Source organism: Anolis sagrei, chromosome 7 (genome assembly GCF_037176765.1).
Source record: "Anolis sagrei isolate rAnoSag1 chromosome 7, rAnoSag1.mat, whole genome shotgun sequence".
Lineage (NCBI taxonomy): Eukaryota > Metazoa > Chordata > Lepidosauria > Squamata > Dactyloidae > Anolis > Anolis sagrei.
In genome coordinates this window covers 36,291,679-36,314,128 of record NC_090027.1, presented here as the reverse complement: position 1 = coordinate 36,314,128, position 22,450 = coordinate 36,291,679, and the positions used below count along the sequence as shown (strand labels likewise).

General features: G+C 44.9%; 1 protein-coding gene across 2 annotated transcripts in view; it reads left to right on the top strand.

The window, feature by feature from the left end:
- The window catches only part of SORL1 (sortilin related receptor 1), a 151,970-nt gene that overhangs the window by 19,606 nt on the left and 109,914 nt on the right, over nucleotides 1-22,450 (top strand). The gene's annotated exons all lie outside the window — the stretch shown is intronic.

Genomic DNA, 22,450 nt, shown 5'->3' with positions numbered 1-22,450 from the left:
CATGTCCAGCATTTATTTTATTTTAAAGTTTTAACTATTACATCTGGCCTGGCCATAGGTTTTTAAATCCTTGTGTGTTACTGTCTATGTGTGCGTTATATTAATTGTATTTTTTGCTTATTCCCTGTTGTTTTTATTGATATGTTGTTGGGCTTGGCCTCATGTAAGCCACTCGGAGTCCCTTGGAGAGATTGTGGCGGGGTATAAGATTTATTATTATTACTAGCTGTACCCGCCACGCTTTGCTGTGGCTAATCTTCCCTCCCCCTTTCCTTCCTTCTCTCCTTCCTTCCTTCCTTCCTTCCTTCCTTCCTTCCTTCCTTCCTTCCTTCCTTCCTTCCCTCCTTCCCTCCCTCCCTCCCTCCCTCCCTCCCTCCCTCCCTCCCTCCCTCCCTCCCTCCTTCCTTCCTTCCTTCCTTCCTTCCTTCCCGTCTTTCCTTCTCTTCTTCCTTCCTTCTCTATCTCTTTCCTACCTTCCTCTCTTCTTTCTCTTCTGCTGTGTCTTTTTCTTCCTTCTCTCTTTCCTTCTTTCCTTCCCTCCCTCTTTCTCTACATTTTCTCTTCCTTTGCTCCCTCTTTCCTTCCTTCTTTCCTTTTTTTCTTTCCTTTTCTCCTTCCTTCCTTCTCTAACTTTCCTTCTTTCCCTCTTTTTCTTTCCCTCCCTCTTTCTCTCCTTCCTTCCTTCACTCTTTGCTTCCATGCTTCCTTCTCCCTTTCCTTCTTTCTTTCCCTCCTTCTTTTCTTTCTTTCTTTCTTTCTTTTTCTCCCCTTCCCTCCCTCTTTCTTCCTTTTTTCTGTATTGTCATTTAGCTTTTCGTCATTTAGCTTTTTGGGGCTTTTTATGTCCCTTCTGTTGTGTTTTTCAGTGTTTTTATGGGTGAAGGACATACATTGGGTTGTTAGGTGTATCGTGTCCTAATTTGGTGTCAATTCACCAGTGGTTTTTGCGTTCTGTTAATCCCACAAACTAACATTACATTTTTATTTATATAGATTATTATTATTCTTCACACCTAGCTCCAACAGACAAGAGTTCTTTCTCCCACCCTGGACTTTCCACAGATATATAATCCACATTTTCCTAGTTTCCAACAGACCTCACCACCTTTGAGGATGCCTTCCATAGATGTAGGTGAAGCATCAGAAGAGAATGCTTCTGGATATGGCCATACAGCCCAGAAAACTCACAGCAAGCCAGTGATTCCAGCCATGAAAGCCTTAGAATGGCATGGAGCTTGTAAAACTACTACTCCCAGGATTCTAAATAAATAAAGTATTATTATTATTATTATTATTATTATTATTATTATTATTCACACCTAGCTCCAACAGACAAGAGTTCTTTCTCCCACCCTGGACTTTCCACAGAGATATAACCCACGTTTTCCTAGTTTCCAACAGACCTCACCACCTCTGAGGATGCTTGCTATAAATGTGGGCGAAGCATCAGAAAAGAATGTTTCTGGAACATGGCCATACAGCTCAGAAAAATGACAGCAACCCAGTGATTCCAGCCATGAAAGCCTTAGAATGGCATGGACCTTGTAAAACTACTACTCCCAGGATTCTATAGCCTTATTTATGTGATGTCGAACTGCATTCTCCAGCGTATACACACCCTTGGGCACAACTAGGCCTGGAAGTCAAGGACTTGGATATCTCGGATGGCGTAAAATATGCCCCTTGCTTTTCCACATTTGAAACAGTGAGGTTATAGAATCATAGAATCATAGAATCAAAGAGTTTGAAGAGACCTCCTGGGCCATCCAGTCCAACCCCATTCTGCCAAGAAGCAGGAATATTGCATTCAAAGCACCCCTGACAGACGGCCATCCAGCCTCTGTTTAAAAGCCTCCAAAGAAGGAGCCTCCTCCATACTCTGGGGCAGAGAGTTCCACTGCTGAACGGCTCTCCCAGTCAGGAAGTTCTTCCTCATGTTCAGATGGAATCATCTTTCCTGTAGTTTGAAGCCATTGTTCTGTGTCCTAGTCTCCAGGGAAGCAGAAAACAAGCTTGCTCCCTCCTCCCTGTGGCTTCCTCTCACATATTTATACATGGCTATCATATCTCCTCTCATCCTTCTCTTCTTCAGGCTAAACATGCCCAGCTCCTTAAGCTGCTCCTCATAGGGCTTGTTTTCCAGACCCTTGATCATTTTAGTTGCTCTTCTTTGGACACATTCCAGGTTGTTTAACCCCAGTTATATCTGGACCATATACTGTCAGAAATAATGGGCACATTTGAGCTCCGCAAAATCTGCTCCACAACAAGACATTTAACTCCTCGCTTCTCCAAATTGGAATGAACAGCGGTCATTTATTTTGGTTCGGTCGAAGCAATACACTTGCCTGAGATTTACTTTTTCAGGACCACAACTCTTGCTCTCCTGGCAAAGAGACTGGGAAATTTTGGCTGTCAAAATGATAACCTTTTCTAGATCTTGAGTAGTACCTTTGCATGAGGTCTTAGCAGTCCCTGCGCATCTGATGCCCTCATTATCTGGGGTGAAGATTAGGTTTATCTCTGGCCGACTGTAATCTAGCCTTATTTTCCCTATGTCTGTAAAACAGGGTGGCCTGGAAGAAATGTAATCTTCTTGATTTGCAAAGGATGGCTGAGGGAGGCTGCCAAAGTGACCTCTCAGGGCTATAACTGGGTTTTGATTTTTGGAATTCCAGATAAGGGGTGTTATGCTGAATCAGAGACCGAAGATGTTCAACCCGTATTGCATTGATATTTTCTACATATTACATTTACATTTGCATGTTTTACCTTTGTTGGACATTGCATAGGTAACCATACTTTACCTGAATATTATTATTGTTATTATTGTTGTTCCTTATTTATTGTATCAGGAGTGAATCAAGGGTACAGTTGTAATGTACTGTATATCATAGAATCATAGAATCAAAGAGTTGGAAGAGACCTCATGGGCCATCCAGTCCAACCCCCTGCCAAGAAGCAGGAATATTGCATTCAAATCACCCCTGACAGATGGCCATTCAGCCTCTGTTTAAAAGCTTCCAAAGAAGCCCTAAACGGTTTGGGACCCGCCTACCTGTGTGACCGCATCTCCGTAAATGAACCCACACAATCTCTCTGATCATCTGGAGAGGCCCTGCTCACGATCCCACCTGTGTCGCAAGCGCGATTGGTGGGGACGAGGGACAGGGCCTTCTCCGTGGTGGCCCCCCGACTCTGGAATTCTCTCCCCAAGGACATCAGACAAGCCCCAACATTGGCAGTCTTTAGGAAGACCTTGAAGACGTGGTTGTTCCAGTGTGCCTTCCCAGAATAGGAAACTCCAAGCATCATGTCCCAAATGCACTTTACTAGAGATTTAAGATTGTCTGCACACCTCACCTATCTCCAAAAACCTATCTATTTCACCTGTCATGTCCAGCATTTTTAATTTTTAATCATTACATTTGGCCCGGCCTTAGTTTTAAATGCGTCGTGGTGTTATTGTCTAATGTTTATTGCTATTGTTTTAATGTTTATTGCTTGTTTTATGAGTTTTATTTATTGTTGTATTTGTTATGCTGTTGTTTTATTGATGTGTTGAGCCTCGGTCTTTTGTAAGCCACACCAAGTCCTTCGGGAGATGTTAGCGGGGTATAAATAAAGGATTATTATTATTATTATTATTATTATTATTATTGAGCCTCCACCACACTCTGAGGCAGAGAGTTCCACTGCTGAACGGCTCTCACAGTCAGAAAGTTCTTCCTCATGTTCAGATGGAATCTCCTTTCTTGTAGTTTGAAGCCATTGTTTCAGGAGGAAGGAAGGAGAGAGACACAAAAAGAATCTGCCCACCATTGTGAGACATTGTGAGGTCGGACTTCTCAGAGCTGGAGAAGGGAGAAAGTAGTCAAGCAGCGGTCCCAATGATTATCTGGCAATAGCAGGTATATAGGCCAGGAAATCAAAAGACGCTTACTTCTTGGGAGGAGAGCAATGTCCAGTCTCGATAAAATAGTAAAGAGTAGAGACATCAGACTGGCAACAAAGATCCATTGCCTAGTCAAAGCCATGGTATTCCCTGTAGTCACCTACGGATGTGAGAGCTGGACCTTAGGGAAGGCTGAGCGAAGGAAGAGAGATGCTTTTGAACTGTGGTGTTGGAGGAAAGTTCTGAGAGTGCCTTGGACTGCGAGAAGATCCAACCAGTCCATCCTCCAGGAAATAAAGCCCGACTGCTCACTGGAGGGAAAGATACTAGAGACAAAGTTGAAGTACTTTGGCCACATCATGAGGAGACAGCAAAGCCTAGAGAAGACAATGATGCTGGGGAAAGTGGAAGGCAAAAGGAAGAGGGGCCGACCAAGGGCAAGATGGATGGATGGCATCCTTGAAGTGACTGGACTGACCTTGAAGGAGCTGGGGGTGGTGACGGCCGACAGGGAGCTCTGGCGTGGGCTGGTCCATGAGGTCACGAAGAGTCGGAGACGACTGAACGAATGAACAACAACAAGGCTAGTATGAGATTAAAATCTTGAAAAGGGTACTTTTTTGGATTGCAACTCCGAAAACTGTCATTCATTTTAATGTTTTGATGAGTTGTATGATGTGATGGGGCCACGCTGGATGGGAATTGTAGTACAAGAAAATAGCCAGGTTTTGTGGCCTTGGGATGAGAAGGGAATGCTTCTAGGTCTGTGTCAGAACTTGGTTTGGGTTTGAAAATTATATTTGTGTGCCACCTTCCCCGACCTCCAGATTAGAACAAGAGAAAAGCTGGTCGTTCGGATTCTGGGTGGATTTGTTACGCAATCGTGTATTTAGACTTTGGGCAGCAAGTGGATTAGTTCTGTGAGTCTGGGAGAAAGTGGCTGAGCCTTGTAATTCCAGCAGCTGCTGGCGAGAGCGGTTTGGTGGACAGCCGTGGGATGCTTTCTCCCATGGAGAGATCCTTCCATACTTTGCCACAGCATACAGTCATAGCAAACTTCATAATATTGAGTCAAATCATTGGTTTGTGGAATGTTGTAGTTTCTGAAGTTCCTGTAGAACAGTGCTTCTCAACTTGTGGGTCCCCAGAAGTTTTGGCCTTCAACTCCTAGAAATCCTAATAGCATAGTGGTTCTCAACCTTCCTAATGCCGCGACCCCTTAATACAGTCCCTCATGTTGTGGTGACCCCCAACCATAACGTTGTATTTGTTGCTACTTCATAACAGTCATTTTACTACTGTTATAAATCATAATTAAATATCAGATAGGCAAGATGTATTTTCATTCACTGGACCAAACTGGGCACAAATACCCAATGCAACCACATGTAAATGCTAGTGGGGTTGGGGGAGGATTGATTTTGTAATTTGGGAGTTGTAGTTGCTGGGATTTATAGTTCACCTATGATCAAAGAGCATTCTGAACTGCACCAGCAATGGATTTGAACCTAATTTGCCATACAGAACTCCCATGACCAATGGAAAACGCTGGAAGGGTTTGGTGGGTATTGACCTTGAGTTTGGGAGTTGTAGTTCACCTACATCCAGAGAGCACTGTGGACTCACACAATGGTAGATCTGGACCAAACTTGGCAGAAATACTCAATATGCGCAAATGTGAACACTGGTGGAGCCTGGGGAAAATAGACCTTGACTTTTGGGAGTTGTAGTTGCTGGGATTTATAGTTCATTACAATCAAAGGATATTCTGAACTCCACCAACGATAGAATTGGCTCAAACTTCTCACATGGAATCCCCATGACCATCAGAAAATACTGTGTTTTCTGATGGTCTTTGGCGACCCCTCTGACACTCCTTCACGACCCCCCAGGTTGAGAAACACTGTAATAGCAGGTAAACTGGGTTGTTGTAGGTTTTTCGGGCTGTATGGCCAAGTTCTAGAAGCATTCTTTCCTGACATTTTGCCTGCAATTTTGGCAGGCATCCTTAGAGATTGTGAGGTCTATTGGAAAGTAGGAAAATGAGGTTTATATATACCTGGGAGCCCCCGGTGGCACAGTGGGTTAAACTGCTGAGCTGATAAGCTTGTTGACTGAAAGGTTGCAGGTTAGAATCTGGGGAGCGGTGTGAGCTTCCACTGTCAGCCCCAGCTTTTGCCAACCTAGCAGTTTGAAAACATGCAGATGTGAATAGATCAATAGTTACCGCACCAGCGGGAAGGTAATGGTGCTCCATATAGTTATGCTGGCCACATGACCTTGGAGGTGTCTACGGACAACACTGGCTCTTCAGCTTAGAAATGGAGATGGGCACCACTCTCCAGAGTCGGACATGACTAGACTTAATGTCAGGGGAAAACCTTTACCTTTATCTATATCTGTGGAATGTCCAGGGTGGGAGAAAGAGCTTTTGTCTTTTGGAGCTAGGTGTGAATATGTCAATTGACCACCTTGAGTAGCATTTAGTGGCCTGACAGTTTCAAGGTGTGGCTTCTTACTGCCTGGGGGAATCCTTTGTTGAGAGGTGATTAGCTGTCCCTGATTGTTTCTTGTCTGGAGTTCCCCTGTGTTTGACTGTTGTTCTTTATTTACTGTTATAATTTTAGATTTTTTTAAAATACTGGTAAACTGGCTGGGATTTCTGGGAATTGTAGGCCAAAACAGGGACCCACGGGTTGAGAACCACTGCTGTAGAAGTTGGAGGGTGTACAAAGATCTAGAGAAGTTTACCGCTAGGTCCTACTGGTCAACGTTGGCCATCAAGCTCTGTTGAAGGAACATATCACTCAAATCTTTGAATAATAAAATCCACAAAAGTTAACCCTGCAAATGTGGAAAACCAATTGTACATTGTGGTTGAGTACAATCTTTAATAATAATAATAATAATAATCCTTTATTTATACCCTGCTACCATCTCCCGCAGGACTCGGTGTAGCTTACAAAAGGCCGAGCCCAAATACATCATAAAAACATAACAACAACAAAACAATATCCCATGGGAAAGATGCATAGAACAGTGTGTAAAGGGATATTGTTAGTTCCCTAACAATTTTTGCTGGCCTCTTTCAGCTGGAGGCTGAAAGAATCAGTTCTTATCTGGGTTGTTGTGAGTTTTCCGGGCCGTATGGCCATGTTCGACCAGAAGCATTCTCTTCTAACGCTTCACCCACATCTATTATGGCAGGCACCTAAGACGTGGTGAGGTCTGTTGGAAACTAGGAAAATTGGGTTTATATATCTGTGGAAAATCCAGGGTAGGAGAAAGAGCTCTTGTTTGTTCGAGCTAGGATGGATGGGAATTTCTCAAGAGTGAAATACTCAAGGCACAATTGCAAACTGTGCCAACAAAGAGAAAAAATAGGACAAGTGCAAAGAAGCCAGAATGGATGTTCAAAGAACTTCTAACTGTGCTAAAACACAAAAGAAACATGCACAAGAAGTGGAAAAAGGGAGAAATCACCAAAGAAGAATTCAAACAAATAGCCAACACCTGTAGGGAAAAGGTCCGCAAGGCTAAAGCACAAAACGAGCTCAGGCTTGCCAAGGACATTAAAAACAATAAAAAGGGCTTCTTTTCTTATGTCAGTAGAAAAAGGAAAAACAAGGAGGCGATAGGGCCTCTTCGAGGAGAAGATGGGGCAATGCTGACAGGGGGTAGGGAAAAGGCAGAACTACCATTTTCCTAGTTTCCAACAGACCTCACTACCTCTGAGGATGCTTGCGATAGATGCAAGTGAAACATCAGGAGAGAATGCTTCTAGAACATGGCTATGCAGCCTGAAAAGCCTATAACAACCCAGTGATTCTGGCCATGAAAACCTTCGACAGTCTTTATCCTTTGAATATAGACAGAAGAGGGAGAGAATAAAGCTGCCGAGAAGCAGATTGGAAGAACCACAGGGGTGCTTGTTGCAAATGCCAGAGGTAGGATTAGCGCTGTTGGTATTGTTGCTTTCTCTCTCTTTCTACCTACTCCAGCTGTCTACCTGCCATTGATCCTGCTAATATCAAAATGCTGGTTGGACTACCCCCTTTCCCCTAAGAATCATTCAATCAGAGAGTTGGGCCATCCCATCCAACTTGGTTTTGCCATGCAGAAAAACACAAGCAAAACACTTCCGAGAGATGGCCATCCAGCCTCCAGAGAAAGAGACTCCACCAGATTCCAAGGCAGCAGCATATTCCACTGTCAAACAGCTCTGTAGGGAAGTTCTTCCTAATGTTTACTTCGAATCTATTTTCCTGTAGTTTGAATCTATTTCTCCATTTCTTAGTCTTTGACACAGCAGAAAACAAATATCCCTCCTCCTCAATATGATATCCTTTCGAATATTTAGACGTGACTGTCATGTCTCTTATCCTTCTCTTCTCATGGTTTCCATAACTTTGATCATTTTGGTACTATTCCAGGTGAAGTTTAACCAAAGTTTAATAGAGCGGTACTATTTTTCCTTTGAAGCTCCCAGTGGTGCAGCAGGTTAAACCACTGAGCTGCTGAACTTGCTGACCAAACGGTTGGCAGTTTAAATAATAATAATAATATATACTACTAATAATTATTATAAATTATTATTATTGTTATTGTTATTATTACGGGACTTCTGAATTCAGACAGACAGGGTTTTGGGGCACAATACTCCTGGCCTCACGATCGTGTTAAAAATCAAAGTATGGATTGTGGATGTTGCAATCCCAGGTGACAGCAGGATTATTTATTTATTTATCGTGTCAGGGGCAACCAGACAATTGTATTACATTTCTAACAGGACAAAGCAAACAAACAGACACAAAACAAAATTATTTGAGATTATTGTCATGGTTGGTCCTGGAATTAGATTGGCTCTTATAAGGTGTATTTCTCTGTATGTAGCCGCATGTGTCTGTGTGTCATCAAAAATAGCCATGCGTGTCAGTGCTGACACGCATGTCATAGGTTCACCATCATGGCTCTAGACCATGGCCATATAGCCCGAAAAAACCTACAACAACCCAGTGATTCCGGCCATGAAAGCCTTCGACAATATAACTACAACACAAATCTGCTCTTAGGCCCAGTTTCTGCCAACCTAGCAGTTCAAAAACATGCAAATGTGAGTAGATCAATAGGTACCGCTCCAGCAGGAGGGTAATGGTGATCCATGCAGACATGCTGGTCATATGACCTTGGAGGTGTCTACAGACAATGCCGGCTCTTTGGCTTAGAAATGGAGATGAACACCACGCCCCAGAGTTGGACACAACTAGACTTAATGTCAGGGGGAAACCTTTACCTTTACCTATTTCTTCTTTATCTAGATGCCATATTGATACAGCCTAGAATTGCAGTGTTGAGTCATGTTCACTTTGTGGTCAACTAAGACTCCTAGATCCTTTCCACATATATTGTTTCCAAGCAAGGTGTCCTCCATTCTATGCCTGTGCATGTTTGGGAAAAAGTGAGATGAAATTTCCAGCCGCTCGAGTTGTTTAGGGTGGTGTCGATATTGTCTGCCTGCCAACACTTGGTGCCAACTTTGGCTTACTTCTTAGAGACGTTTCCATTGAGAAGCTCCTCCTCGAGGGCATCTGAGTCCGCCGCATTGTCTGAGTCACACACAGGTGATTAATTAGCCGACGAATGAATGCTGCTCCAAGGTAACTCAGGCATGGCATATTTCCCTGGGAGCTAACTATAAATGCTGGGTGGGTGCTGAGGCCTCATTATATGGGCAAGGTTTTGAGTTGTGCCCTTTTATCCTCTTTGTAGTGTACGCACCTTGCATTGGGTGAAGTTTTTGCTTTGTTTATTTTTTGATAAGGGTGTTGGAAAATCCATACATTTCTTTTGATGTGGGAAGAAAAGAGGGTGAGCTTCAAAACATTCAAATTGTGGGGAAACCCAAACCTACAAATCTCCCTGTCTACATTTGCTAGGAATTTGGAGACTTGGAAATTTTAAATGGGAGTGGGAGGATTCTTATTTGGGAAGTAATATCCTCTTGTCGGGTTAAACTGCTGAGCTGCTGAATTTGCTGACCAAAAGACTGGTGGTTTGAATCCAGGGTGAATCTGGGGAGCGGCATGAGCTTCTGCTGTTAGCCCCAGCTTCTGCCAACCTAGCAGTTCAAAAACATGCAAATGTGAGTAGAGCAATAGGTATTGCTTCTGTGGGAAGTGAATGGCGCTACATGCAGTCATGCTGACCACATGACCTTGGAGGTGTCTATGGACAATGCCAGCTTTTTGGCTTAGAAATGGAGATGAGCACCAACCCCCAGAGTTGGACACGATTAGACTTAGTGTCAGGGGAGACCTTTACCTTTACCTTTTCCCCTCTTGTTTCCTCCTGCTGCTGCAAGCAATGCACTAGGAACTTAAATGTAGGGAAGGGGGATGGATCCGTATTACAGATCCTGTTGCCATCCATCTTTTATTCAGTTTGAACTTCTGAAGAAGTATGGTGGTTCTCCAAGAGAGGTAGAATCCCCCCCCCCCTCATCTGCATGGCATGTATGACTCTCTAGAGATCAACATTAACTCCCATGGGGATCGGATGACATAGATGGGAGTTGCAGTAACACATATAAAGCAAGGCTTCCACATTTAGAACAGAAAGCCTTAGATCAGCGTTTCTCAACCTGGGGATCGGCACCCCTGGGGGGGGGGGGGTCTCAGAGGGGTTGCCAAAGACCATTAGAAAACACAGTATTTTTATTTATTCTGTTGGTCATGGAGGTTCTTTGTGGAAAGTCTGTCCCAATTCTATCACTGATGAGTTTCAGGTGAACTACAAATCCCAGAAACTACAATTCCCAAATGTCAAGATCTATTTTCCCCAAACTCTACCAGTGTTAATGTTTGGGCATATTTATGCCAAGTTTGGTCCAGATCCAACCTTGCTTGAGTCCACAATGCTCTCTGGATGTAGGTGAACTACAATTTCCAAACTCAAGGCCAATGCCCACCAAACAATTCCAGGATTTTCTGTTGGTCATGGGAATTCTGTGTGCCAAGATTGGTTCAATTCCATCATTGGTCAAGTTCAGAATGCTCTTTGGTTGTATGCGAACTATAAATCCCAGCAACTGCAACTCCCAAATGACAAATTTAATCTCCCCAACCCCACCAGTGTTCAAATTTGGGCGAATCAGGTATTTGTGCCCAATTTTGTCTGTTTTTTTGGCTTTTTAAGTCTTTTCTGCTGTATTTTTCAGTGTTTTCATGAGTGATGGTCACTTGTTGGCCTGATAGGTATATTGTGTCCAAATTTGATGTCAATTCATCCAGTTGTTTTGAGTTATGTTAATCCCACAAATGAACATTTTTATTTATATAGATTTATAAATGAGTTGTTCATAACTTGGGGACTTTTATTGTGTCAGGAGCAACTTGAGAAACTGCAAGTCACTTCAAGTGTGAGAGAATTGGGCATTTGCAAAGATGTTGCCCAGGGGATGCCCGGATGTTTTGATGTTCTACTATCCTTGTGGGAGGCTTCCCTTATGTCCCTGCATGGGGAACTGGAGCTGACAGAGGGAGCTCATCTGCAGTCTCCTCGGATTCGATCCTCCTGCCGATGCCATTCTCCTAGATTGGAGGCCTTTTCATTCTCATCTTCATTCTCCTAGATTAGAGACCTTTCCCAATGAGTTTCCCGGTAGGTATTTTTCTTTAATCTACCCTTTTTGGTAATATGCCAGAACGATTCCCTGTGCCCATGGAAACAGCTGCGGAGCCCTCGAGATCAGGAACCTCCCTCCATCATATCCTAGCGGATGCATTTAATTCTCCAATTATTCTCCCTCCAGCTGGCTCCTCAAAGCAAAGTTTCAATGATTACAAAAGGAAAAAAAAGTCTGTTTTGCTGCTGGTGTAGCCTGTAAGTGTATTTCACTAAGGTTTCAGAAATCCTCTAATCTCCCCCTTGATGGCTGTTTTTCATTTGCATTCAGTGGATTCACCTTCTAGTCCCCCCGTTTCTTCATCTCAGGATGCGGATTCTCTTGAGCTGGTATTTCGCAGTTGCATTGACCTGATGCAGCAGCGGTCAACCAGGATGCATGCATTTACATTAGTGTTTCTCAACCTGGGGGTCGGGACCCCTGGAGGGGTCACGAAGGGGTGGCAAAGGGGTCACCAAAGGCCATCTGAAAACATAGTACTTTCTGTTGATCATAGGGGTTCTGTGTGGGAAGTTTGGCCCAATTCTATTGGGCTGAGCTATAAATCCCAGCAACTACAACTCCCAAATGTCAAGGCCTGCTTTCCCCAAATTCAACCAGTGTTTGCATTTGGCCATATTGAGTATTTGTGCCAAGTTTGGTCCAGATCCATCATTGTTTGAGTCCACAGTGGATGTAAATGAACTACAACTCCCAAACTCAAGGTCAGTGCCCACCAAATCCTTCCAGTATTTTCTGTTGGTCATGGGATTCTGTGTGCCAAGTTTGGTTCAATTCCATTGTCGGTGGAGTACAGAAGACTTTTTGATTGTAGGTGCACTATAAATCCTAGCAACTACAACTTCCGAATGAAAAAAATCAACCCCCCGCAACCCCACCAGTATTCAAATTTGAGCGTATCGGGTATTTGCGCCAAATATGGTCCAGTGAATGAAAATACATCCTGCATATCAGATATTTACATGACGATTTGTAACAGTAGCAAAATTATAGTTATGAAGTAGCAATGAAAATAATTTTATGTTTGGGGGGTCACCACAACATGTGGACCTGTATTAAGGGGTTGCAGCATTAGGAAGATTGAGAAACACTGATTTACATTGAAGCGTTTGTACTCATTTCCTATCTCTCTTTACTTGCTCAAGAAGGGGAAGCTGGTATATTTCCATAAGATTGCTTAGGATGTTGTTACAGTGTTAACGGACAGTCGTCTTCATAAATGAATAAAGGGAATGGAAGCAGAGAGATGGAAGATGACATTGTCATCTAAGGGCCCTTCCACATGGTCATATTTTTGCTTTGACAATCCCTCGTAGACCAAGGTTGATGGTCCTCCAAGTGTAGTATCTTGGAAGTGGGTCTGTAAGTGGCCGTGGAGTCCTATTCTTGATCTGCATGTTCTCTCGCAGTGAGGACATCAGTTTTCAAGTGGAAGGCGGTCCTGGTTAGGGTTGGCTTGAGATGTCTTTCTCTTGGCACATTTCTCCTTTTCATCTTCCGTTCGTGCCTCTTCAAATTCTGCAGCACTGCTGGTCACAGCTGACCTCCAGCTAGAGTACTCAAGGGCCAAGGCTTCCCAGTTTTTGCTGTCTCAGCCAGAGTTTTTAAGGTTGGCTTTAAGCCCATCTTTAAATCTCTTTTCCTGTCCACCAACATAACATTTCCCATTTTTGAGTTGAGAGTATAGTAACTGTTTTGGGAGACGGTGATGAGGCATTTGGACAATGTGGACAGTCCAGTGGAGTTGATGTCATAGTAGCATCGCTTCAGTGCTGATGGTCTTTGCTTCTTCCAGCACGCTGACATTTGCCCGCCTGTCTTCCCAAGAGATTTGCAGGAATTTTCGGAGGCAACACTGATGGAATCGTTCCAGGAGTTGAGTGTGACGTCTGTAGACAGTCCACGTTTTGCAGATGTATAGCAGGGTTTGGAGACAATCGCTTTTTGGGCATTTTGACAGTGTGGCCAGTCCAGCAGAATTGATGGCGTAGGAGCATTACTTCAGTGTCGTGGTTTGCAGGATTTTTTGGCGGTAACGCTGATGAAATCGTTCCATGAGTTGAGTGTGATGTCTGTAGAGAGTTAACGTTTTGCAGACATATAGCAGGGTTTGGAGATGATAGCTTTTTGGGCATTTGGATAGCGTGACCAGTCTAGCAGAATTGATGGCATAGGAGCATTACTTCAATGTTGGTGGTTTGCAGGATTTTTTGGCAGTAACGCTGATGGAATCGTTCCAGGAGTTGAGTGTGACATCTATAGACAATCCACGTTTTGCAGACGTATAGCAGGGTTGGGAGACAATAGCTTTTTGGGCATTTGGACAGCGCGGCCAGTCCAGCAGAATTGATGGCGTAGGAGCATTACTTCAATGTTGGTGGTTTGCAGGATTTTTTGGAGGCAACGCTGATGGAATCGTTCCAGGAGTTGAGTGTGACATCTGTAGACAGCCCACGTTTTGCAGGATTATAGCAAGGTTGGGAGGACAATAGCTTTATAAACAAGCACCTTGGTCTCACTACCACATATAATCCACAATATCTGCTTTGAACTGGATTATCTGTGTCCACACTTCCATAAAATCCAGTTCAGTATGGATTTTATACAGCTGTGTGGAAGAGGCCTAAGCTTGAGCTTTGTCTTAACTGAATAATTATGGCCAGGATTCTACACTGGTTTACATTTAGTAACTTTAGGAAATGCCACAAGGTCTTGTTATTGGATTGCAAAGATGCTCATCCTGGCCCTGGAAACAATGTTATGATGCTGAATCTACTCTGTTCCTTTTTCCTCCAAACCAGTTTTCTTGTTCCCATTGCAGCCTCAGCACCTACATTCTGTTTTTCTTTGGAAAGCTTCCCCTCTTTAACTCAATGATCCCAAAATTGTGACACGCAGTTGCATCCTCACACATTTCTCACTTGTCCCCAAACATTGCAAGTCTTTCTCTTTACGAATTTGTTGGCTTTGGAGGCTCTTCTATTTACTAGCAGTGTCCTGATTTGAGCTGCTTTTGTGGACTGCTCAGACCATTCATGGGCGCCTTTTGCACTTGAAGCCAGTGAAATGGTGGAAGCCCCCACGGCTAGGACACAGAGCCTGGGTGTGGGATGATCCCAGAGTTCAAATTCCCCAGTTAGTTGTTAAAACTCATTGGGTGGCCTTGGCATAAGCCACCCATTCTTGGCCAGCCTTTATGGTGCTGCGAGATGATGCTGAAAAACCCCCTGAAGATCAGGAGGATGGGATGAACAAATATCTGAGTCTCCCTCGGGTCGTGCATGATGCAACGTCCTGAAATATGATGAGAAACAGTTTGATAATTGAATGCAGTGATGGGAACCATCCCTCCAGGTATTGCTCGAATGCATCTCCCAGTAGTCATAGCTCACATAGCCAATGGCGAAGAGTGCTAGGAGTTGCACTCCAGCATAATCTACAGCAGTGTTTCTCAACCTTCCAAATGCCGCAACCCCTTAACACAGTTCTTCATGTTGTGGTGATCCCCCAACCATAAAATTATTTTCGTTGCTGCTTCATAACTACAATTTCGCTAGTTATGAACCATCATGTAAATATCCGATATGCAGGATGTATTTTCAATCACTGGACCAAATTTGGCACAAATATCCAATATGCCCAAATTTTAATACTAATACTGAACTCCACCAATGATGGAATTGAACCAGTCTTGGCACAGAGAATTCCCACGACCAAGAGAAAATACTGTAAGGGTTTAGTGGGCATTGACCTTGAGTTTTGGAGTTGTAGTTCACATCCATCCAGAGAGTATTGTGGACTCAAACAGTGACAGATCTGGACCAAACTTGGCACGAATAATAATATGCCCAAATGTGAACACTGGTGGAGTTTGGGGAAAATAGATTTGTCATTTGGGAGTTGTAGTTGCTGGGATTTATAGTTCACCTACAATCAAAGAACATTCTGAACCCTACTAACGGTAGAATTGAGCCAAACTTCCCGCACAGAACCCCCATGACCAACAGAAAATACTTTTTTTCTGATAGTCTTTGGTGACCCTTCTGACACCCCCTTGCGAGCCCCTCAGGGGTTCTGACCCCCAGGTTGAGAAACACTGATCTACAGAATTGCATGAGTGTAGCCATTCAGATACTGGACTGCAACTCCTATCAACCATTGCCAATGGTGGAAGTGACAGGCCATCTTCTTCTGAAGGGCTCCATATTGTCCATCCTTGATAAAAATGCCAGCTGTCGTCATCTATTCGAAGGGCTATTCCATGCAGATGGTGGAACAGATTTGTTGTCTTTTGCTGGTGATGATAGGATCAAGTGTTGAGTCCTGAACCTTGTGGTTTGGAGAGACACTATTGCTCTCTGAAACAGATTTCTAAATAATTGAAACCGACGGTCCCATGAATTTGTGGGGTTGGGCTATGTAGGTTCAAAGTGGAGTCAGAGCTCTGTACAGACACTACCCAAGTTACAAGCAAGATAAACTCTGTAGCTTTGTTCGTAAGCTAAATTCATTTTTGGTCAGAACAGGTACATTTTCAAAGTGTTACTCCAGCCATATATAGCTTTGGATAGCATAGGCACCCCTGTGGTGTTTGTTTTTCTGTCTCTGCCCCTGTCCAGAAGATGCCACCTCACTTTCTGTCCCTGTGATCATGAGATTTTGAGAAATGTGGCTTGCTGTGGAAACAAAGATTGGTGATAAGACTTCAATTGAGACCGCTTTTCCCCATGATAATATAATAACTCTTTCAGGAGTTACTTTCCCTTCCTAGAGGTAGGTTTTTCTTACTTCCTGTTGTTTCACCCCCATTCTCACTTCCAGTTAAACCCTTGTGCCGGCAGGACTGAAGACTGACAGGTCGGAGATTTGAATCCAGGGAGAGCATGGGTGAGCTCCCTCTGTCAGCTCCAGCTCCCCATGTGGGGACATGAGAGAAGCTTCCCACAAGGATGGTAAAACATCAAAACATCCAGGCATCCCCAGGGCAACGTCCTTGCAGACGGCCAATTCTCTCACACCAGAAGCAACTTGCAGTTTTTCAAGTCGCTCCTGACATGAAAAAACCCCTGTTCTTAACTTTGAGTCATTTGTAAGTTGGATGTTTGTAACTCAGGGACTGCCTGTAGTGTGAAAAAGCCCTTGGGTTCAAATTCACAAAAATAAATGAATGAATGAATGAACAAACTATTCAATAGTGGGTCAGACTTTGCCTCATATTTTGGTATTTTGGTGCAGTGAGTTAGAGTGCCGAGCTGCTGAACTTGCTGACCGAAAGTTGGTGGTTCGAATAAGGGGAGTGGCGTGAGCTCTCGCTGTTAGCCCCAGCTCCTGCCAACCTAGCAGTTCAAAAACGTGCAAATGTGAGTAGATCAATAGGTACCGCTCTAGCGGGAAGGTAATAGCGCTCCATGTAGTCATGCTGGCCACTTGACCTTGGAGGTGTCTACAGACAATGCCGAATCTTCGGCTTTGAAATGGAGATTAGCACCAACCCCCAGAGTAGGACACAACTGGACTTAATGTGAAGGGGAAACCTTTACCTTTACCTACAGTACAATTAAACAGGAAACAACACTTTCAAACCAGGAACAGATTTTTTTATTGTCTCATAATATTATATTTGAGGAGAAGGTACAGTTCTGATTTAGTGACATTCAGTCAAAACCCCACAGAAGGTCGCTTTTCTTCATCGTCTCCTCGGAGATGCATACGCAGCAAATGTCAAAACCTATGAGCCAGATATTTCTTCTATGCCTTTGGCTCTCAACGATCAAATGCAGCCCCTTTCATTGTGCCAAGCCATGTCTAGTGTGCCCGGAGACTTAACTGTGAAACTCAGAACTTGACACAAAATCCAAAATATGCACACTCTCTTCCACATTCCTCAGTAACCCAGCAGTTGTGTTTTCCTTTTCAAACACTCTTCAATGGCAGCCCCAAGCAGAGCATACTGAGGCAGTCTAGTTTTGAACCAAACCAAGGCTGTGTGACAATGGCTTGCTTTTCTTTTTAATCCAGGAAAGGGTGCAGCCAGCAAACACAAGCCAAACCATTTTCAAAAAGAATACAGCTTGATTTGCAGAGGACGAGCATAATCCGGCATTGTCCCAGAAGCTTTGGGTTCCTGGGATTAAAAGGCGCACATAATAACTGGTTTCATTCTCCTGCTTTATTGCTCCACTTCCTCAGGTCTCTGGCTCCCATCCGCTACCTATTCATCAATAGTTCTGCATCAGGAGACAGGGACAATCACCCACAGGGCAACCATGGGCTTGTTTGGGACTCCGTGTAGGGAGGGAAAGGCACTTGCAAGGCCAAGGACTGCATTGCAAACTCAGCTTCCCTGAAGAAATCTCCATTTCCAACTGTAGCATTACTGGAAGAAGACTGTCCCTTGATCTGGGTTGCTGTGAGTTTTCAGGGCTGTATGACCATGTTCCAGAAGCATTATCTCCTGATGTTTTGCCTGCATCTATGGGAGGCATCCTGAGATGTTGTGAGGATTTTATTTATCGTGTCATCAGCAACCATTGTATTACAATTCTAACAGAGCAAAACAAACACAGAGATTAAAAAGAAAAAGAAAAAAAAAGAAAGAAAAAAAAACCACACAGATTTTGTAAATTTGGTATTTGGTTAAATGTCCTTTGACCAGTATCTGGCCACTTGGAGTGCCTCTGGGGTTGCCGCAAGAAGGTCCTCCATCGTGCATGTGGCAGGGCTCAGGGTGCATTGCAGCAGGTGGTCAGTGGTTTGTTCTTCTCCGCACTCGCATGCCGAGGATTCCACCCTGTAGCCCCATTTCTTCAGATTGGCTCTGCATCTCGTGGTGCCAGAGCGCAATCTGTTCAGCGCCTTCCAAGTCGCCCAGTCTTCTGTGTGCCCAGGGGGGAGTCTCTCATCTGGTATCACCCATGAATTGAGGTGCTGGGTTTGGGCCTGCCACTTTTGGACTCTCGCTTGCTGGGGTGTTCCAGCGAGTGTCTCTGTAGATCTAAGAAAACTATGTCTTGATTTAAGTCATTGACGTGCTGGCTGATACCCAAACAGGGGATGAGCTGGAGATGTCTCTGCCTTGGTCCTTTCACTATTGGCTGCTACTTCCCAGCGGATGTCAGGTGGTGCAATACCGGCTAAGCAGTGTAATTTCTCCAGTGGTGTAGGGCGCAGACACCCCGTGATAATGCGGCATGTCTCATTAAGAGCCACATCTACTGTTTTAGTGTGGCGAGATATGTTCCACACTGGGCATGCATACTCAGCAGCAGAGTAGCATAGCGCAAGGGCGGATGTCTTCACTGTGTCTGGTTGTGATCCCCAGGTTGTGCCAGTCAGCTTTCGTATGATGTTGTTTCTAGCACCCACTTGTGAGGATGAAACATCAGGAGAGAATGCTTCTGGAACATGGCCATACAGCCATGTTAACAACAACCCAGGGATTCCAGTCATGAAAGAGAATATGTCCCTTGATCCCTTCATTCTTCCTTCATTAAAAACCTGCAGCGAAGCCACCTTTGCTCTGGTTAGAAGGGGTTCAAATGTTAATGCATGTTAAACATGCCAAACTTTACAAGCAAATAAAAATCAAAGCTAAACAGCTTTCAAGAAGAGCTATCCTGCAGTTCGAGATTGTGAGAATGAGCCCAAGGGGATACTATTGCCTGTTCAGATAACATCAAGACAAGCAGAAACCCAGGGAGAGTCTTTCAACGCTCAGCTTTGTCCTCCTCGGAAAGCTGCGATCACAACATAATGAGAAGGGGAGCTGAGGTTCAAATGGGACTCCTGAGTTCCAGGAAATATTTTGAAATGAACAAATCTCCAAAGTCCCAATAAAAATCTGCCCAAATGTTCTCAAAAAACTCGGATGTGAAATGAGTGATCACAACATGTCATATAAGATGAGCTTAAAATACATCAGAAAACTAGAAAAAAATAGGATCCAAGATACAGTGTAGTAACTCCATCTCTTCTGGATGCATTTTTTGCTTGCTTCTTCCTATTTGAGTACGACAAAAGGTCATCTCATCCAGGATGGGAATTCTTGTTGGATTATAGTTCCCATAATTTCTCAGACAACACATCTGACAGTATTGAGAGCTGAAGTCAACAATGTATGGAGGATCACACAATGCCAACTCCCGATTTCATCCAAACACAAGCAAGTGCCAGAAATCCATTTCTGAACATGCAAGTCACCCAACATTTTCTTAAAAACATCTAGGGATATATAAAGGTAAAGGTTGGCAGAAGCTGGGGTTGACAACCAAATTGTGTTGTGCTTAGAATCATAGAATCATAGAGTTGGAAGAGACCTCATGGGCCATCCAGTCCAGCCCCCTGCCAAGAAGCAGGAATATTGCATTCAAACACCCCTGACAGATGGCCATCCAGCCTCTGTTTAAAAGCTTCCAAAAAAGGAGCCTCCACCACACTCTGGGGCAGAGAGTTCCACTGCTGAATGGATCTCTCTACTTACTTTGAAAGTAGTTGTTATTCTCCAGAAACTTCATTTTTGTGGCTGCCACAAATTAGATTGAATTGGTTGAGACTCTATGAGATATACCTTGAATACTCCAGATCTGGCTATGGTAATCCTTGTCCTTACTTCCCATTTGTACTACTGCAACACTCTCTACATGGGGCTGTCTTGGAAGACAGCCTGGAAGTTGCAACTACTGCAGAGATTGGTGGCTAGATTGCTAACGAGAGTGCCATACCATGAGAGGAAGATTCCCATGCTGCGGCAGCTCCACTGGCTGCCGATCTGCTTCCGGGCTAAGTAAAAGTGCTGGTAATTATCTATGGAGCCTGAAATAGTTCAGGCCCAGACTATTTGCAGAACTGAATCTCTGTATGCAAACCAGCCCAAGCTTTGCTATCTACAGAGGACGCCCTGCTGTCTGTCCCACTCTCGTCTCAAGCGTGGCTGGTGGGAACAAGAGATCAGGCCATCTCCATGGTCACATCCTGCCTCTGGAACTCTTTCCCACAGAGGAGGCCCTGCTCTTGGTCCCACTCCCATCTCAAGCGTGGCTGCTGGGAACAAGAGATCAGGCCATCTCCATGGTCACATCCTGCCTCTGGAACTCTTTCCCACAGAGGAGGCCCTGCTCTTGGTCCCACTCCCATCTCAAGCGTGGCTGGTGGGAACAAGAGATCAGGCCATCTCCATGGTCACATCCTGCCTCTGGAACTCTTTCCCACAGAGGAGGCCCTGCTCTTGGCCCCACTCCCATCTCAAGCGTGGCTGGTGGGAACAAGAGATCAGGCCATCTCCATGGTCACATCCTGCCTCTGGAACTCTTTCCCACAGAGGAGGCCCTGCTCTCGGTCCCACTCCCATCTCAAGCGTGGCTGGTGGGAACAAGAGATCAGGCCATCTCCATGGTCACATCCTGCCTCTGGAACTCTTTCCCACAGAGGAGGCCCTGCTCTTGGTCCCACTCCCATCTCAAGCGTGGCTGGTGGGAACAAGAGATCAGGCCATCTCCATGGTCACATCCTGCCTCTGGAACTCTTTCCCACAGAGGAGGCCCTGCTCTTGGTCCCACTCCCATCTCAAGCGTGGCTGGTGGGAACAAGAGATCAGGCCATCTCCATGGTCACATCCTGCCTCTGGAACTCTTTCCCACAGAGGAGGCCCTGCTCTTGGCCCCACTCCCATCTCAAGCGTGGCTGGTGGGAACAAGAGATCAGGCCATCTCCATGGTCACATCCTGCCTCTGGAACTCTTTCCCACAGAGGAGGCCCTGCTCTTGGTCCCACTCCCATCTCAAGCGTGGCTGGTGGGAACAAGAGATCAGGCCATCTCCATGGTCACATCCTGCCTCTGGAACTCTTTCCCACAGAGGAGGCCCTGCTCTTGGTCCCACTCCCATCTCAAGCGTGGCTGGTGGGAACAAGAGATCAGGCCATCTCCATGGTCACATCCTGCCTCTGGAACTCTTTCCCACAGAGGAGGCCCTGCTCTTGGCCCCACTCCCATCTCAAGCGTGGCTGGTGGGAACAAGAGATCAGGCCATCTCCATGGTCACATCCTGCCTCTGGAACTCTTTCCCACAGAGGAGGCCCTGCTCTCGGTCCCACTCCCATCTCAAGCGTGGCTGGTGGGAACAAGAGATCAGGCCATCTCCATGGTCACATCCTGCCTCTGGAACTCTTTCCCACAGAGGAGGCCCTGCTCTTGGTCCCACTCCCATCTCAAGCGTGGCTGGTGGGAACAAGAGATCAGGCCATCTCCATGGTCACATCCTGCCTCTGGAACTCTTTCCCACAGAGGAGGCCCTGCTCTTGGTCCCACTCCCATCTCAAGCGTGGCTGGTGGGAACAAGAGATCAGGCCATCTCCATGGTCACATCCTGCCTCTGGAACTCTTTCCCACAGAGGAGGCCCTGCTCTCGGTCCCACTCCCGTCTCAAGCGTGGCTGGTGAGAACAAGAGATCCGGCCATCTCCGTAGTCATGCCCTGCCTCTGGAACTCCTTCCCAAAAGAACTAAAAACTCTCCTTGCCTTCAAAAAAACTGCTAAAAACACATCTATGTTTTCTGGTGTATGGAACACATTTGAAGCTTTTTCTTGGAACTCTTTGGCGTATTTTTATTGGTCCCATTTCTCTCTGGCCCTTCACAGCAATATCTTGGAGGGCAATTTGGAAGTCATGGAGAGTCACAAGCAAGTGGGTAGCTCTTACAAAACCTCACTGAGTGCAGTCAGACCACATAATGCGAGTCTGTTTGACACATAATATGGCGATTTCATGGTGGAGACCCATGTAAGAATAAGAGTAAGTGGAGAAAATGGATTCTCTTCTCCCCTTCTTTTCAAAGAACATTCTGTAATATGAATTTTCAATGCAGTTTCAAGAGGC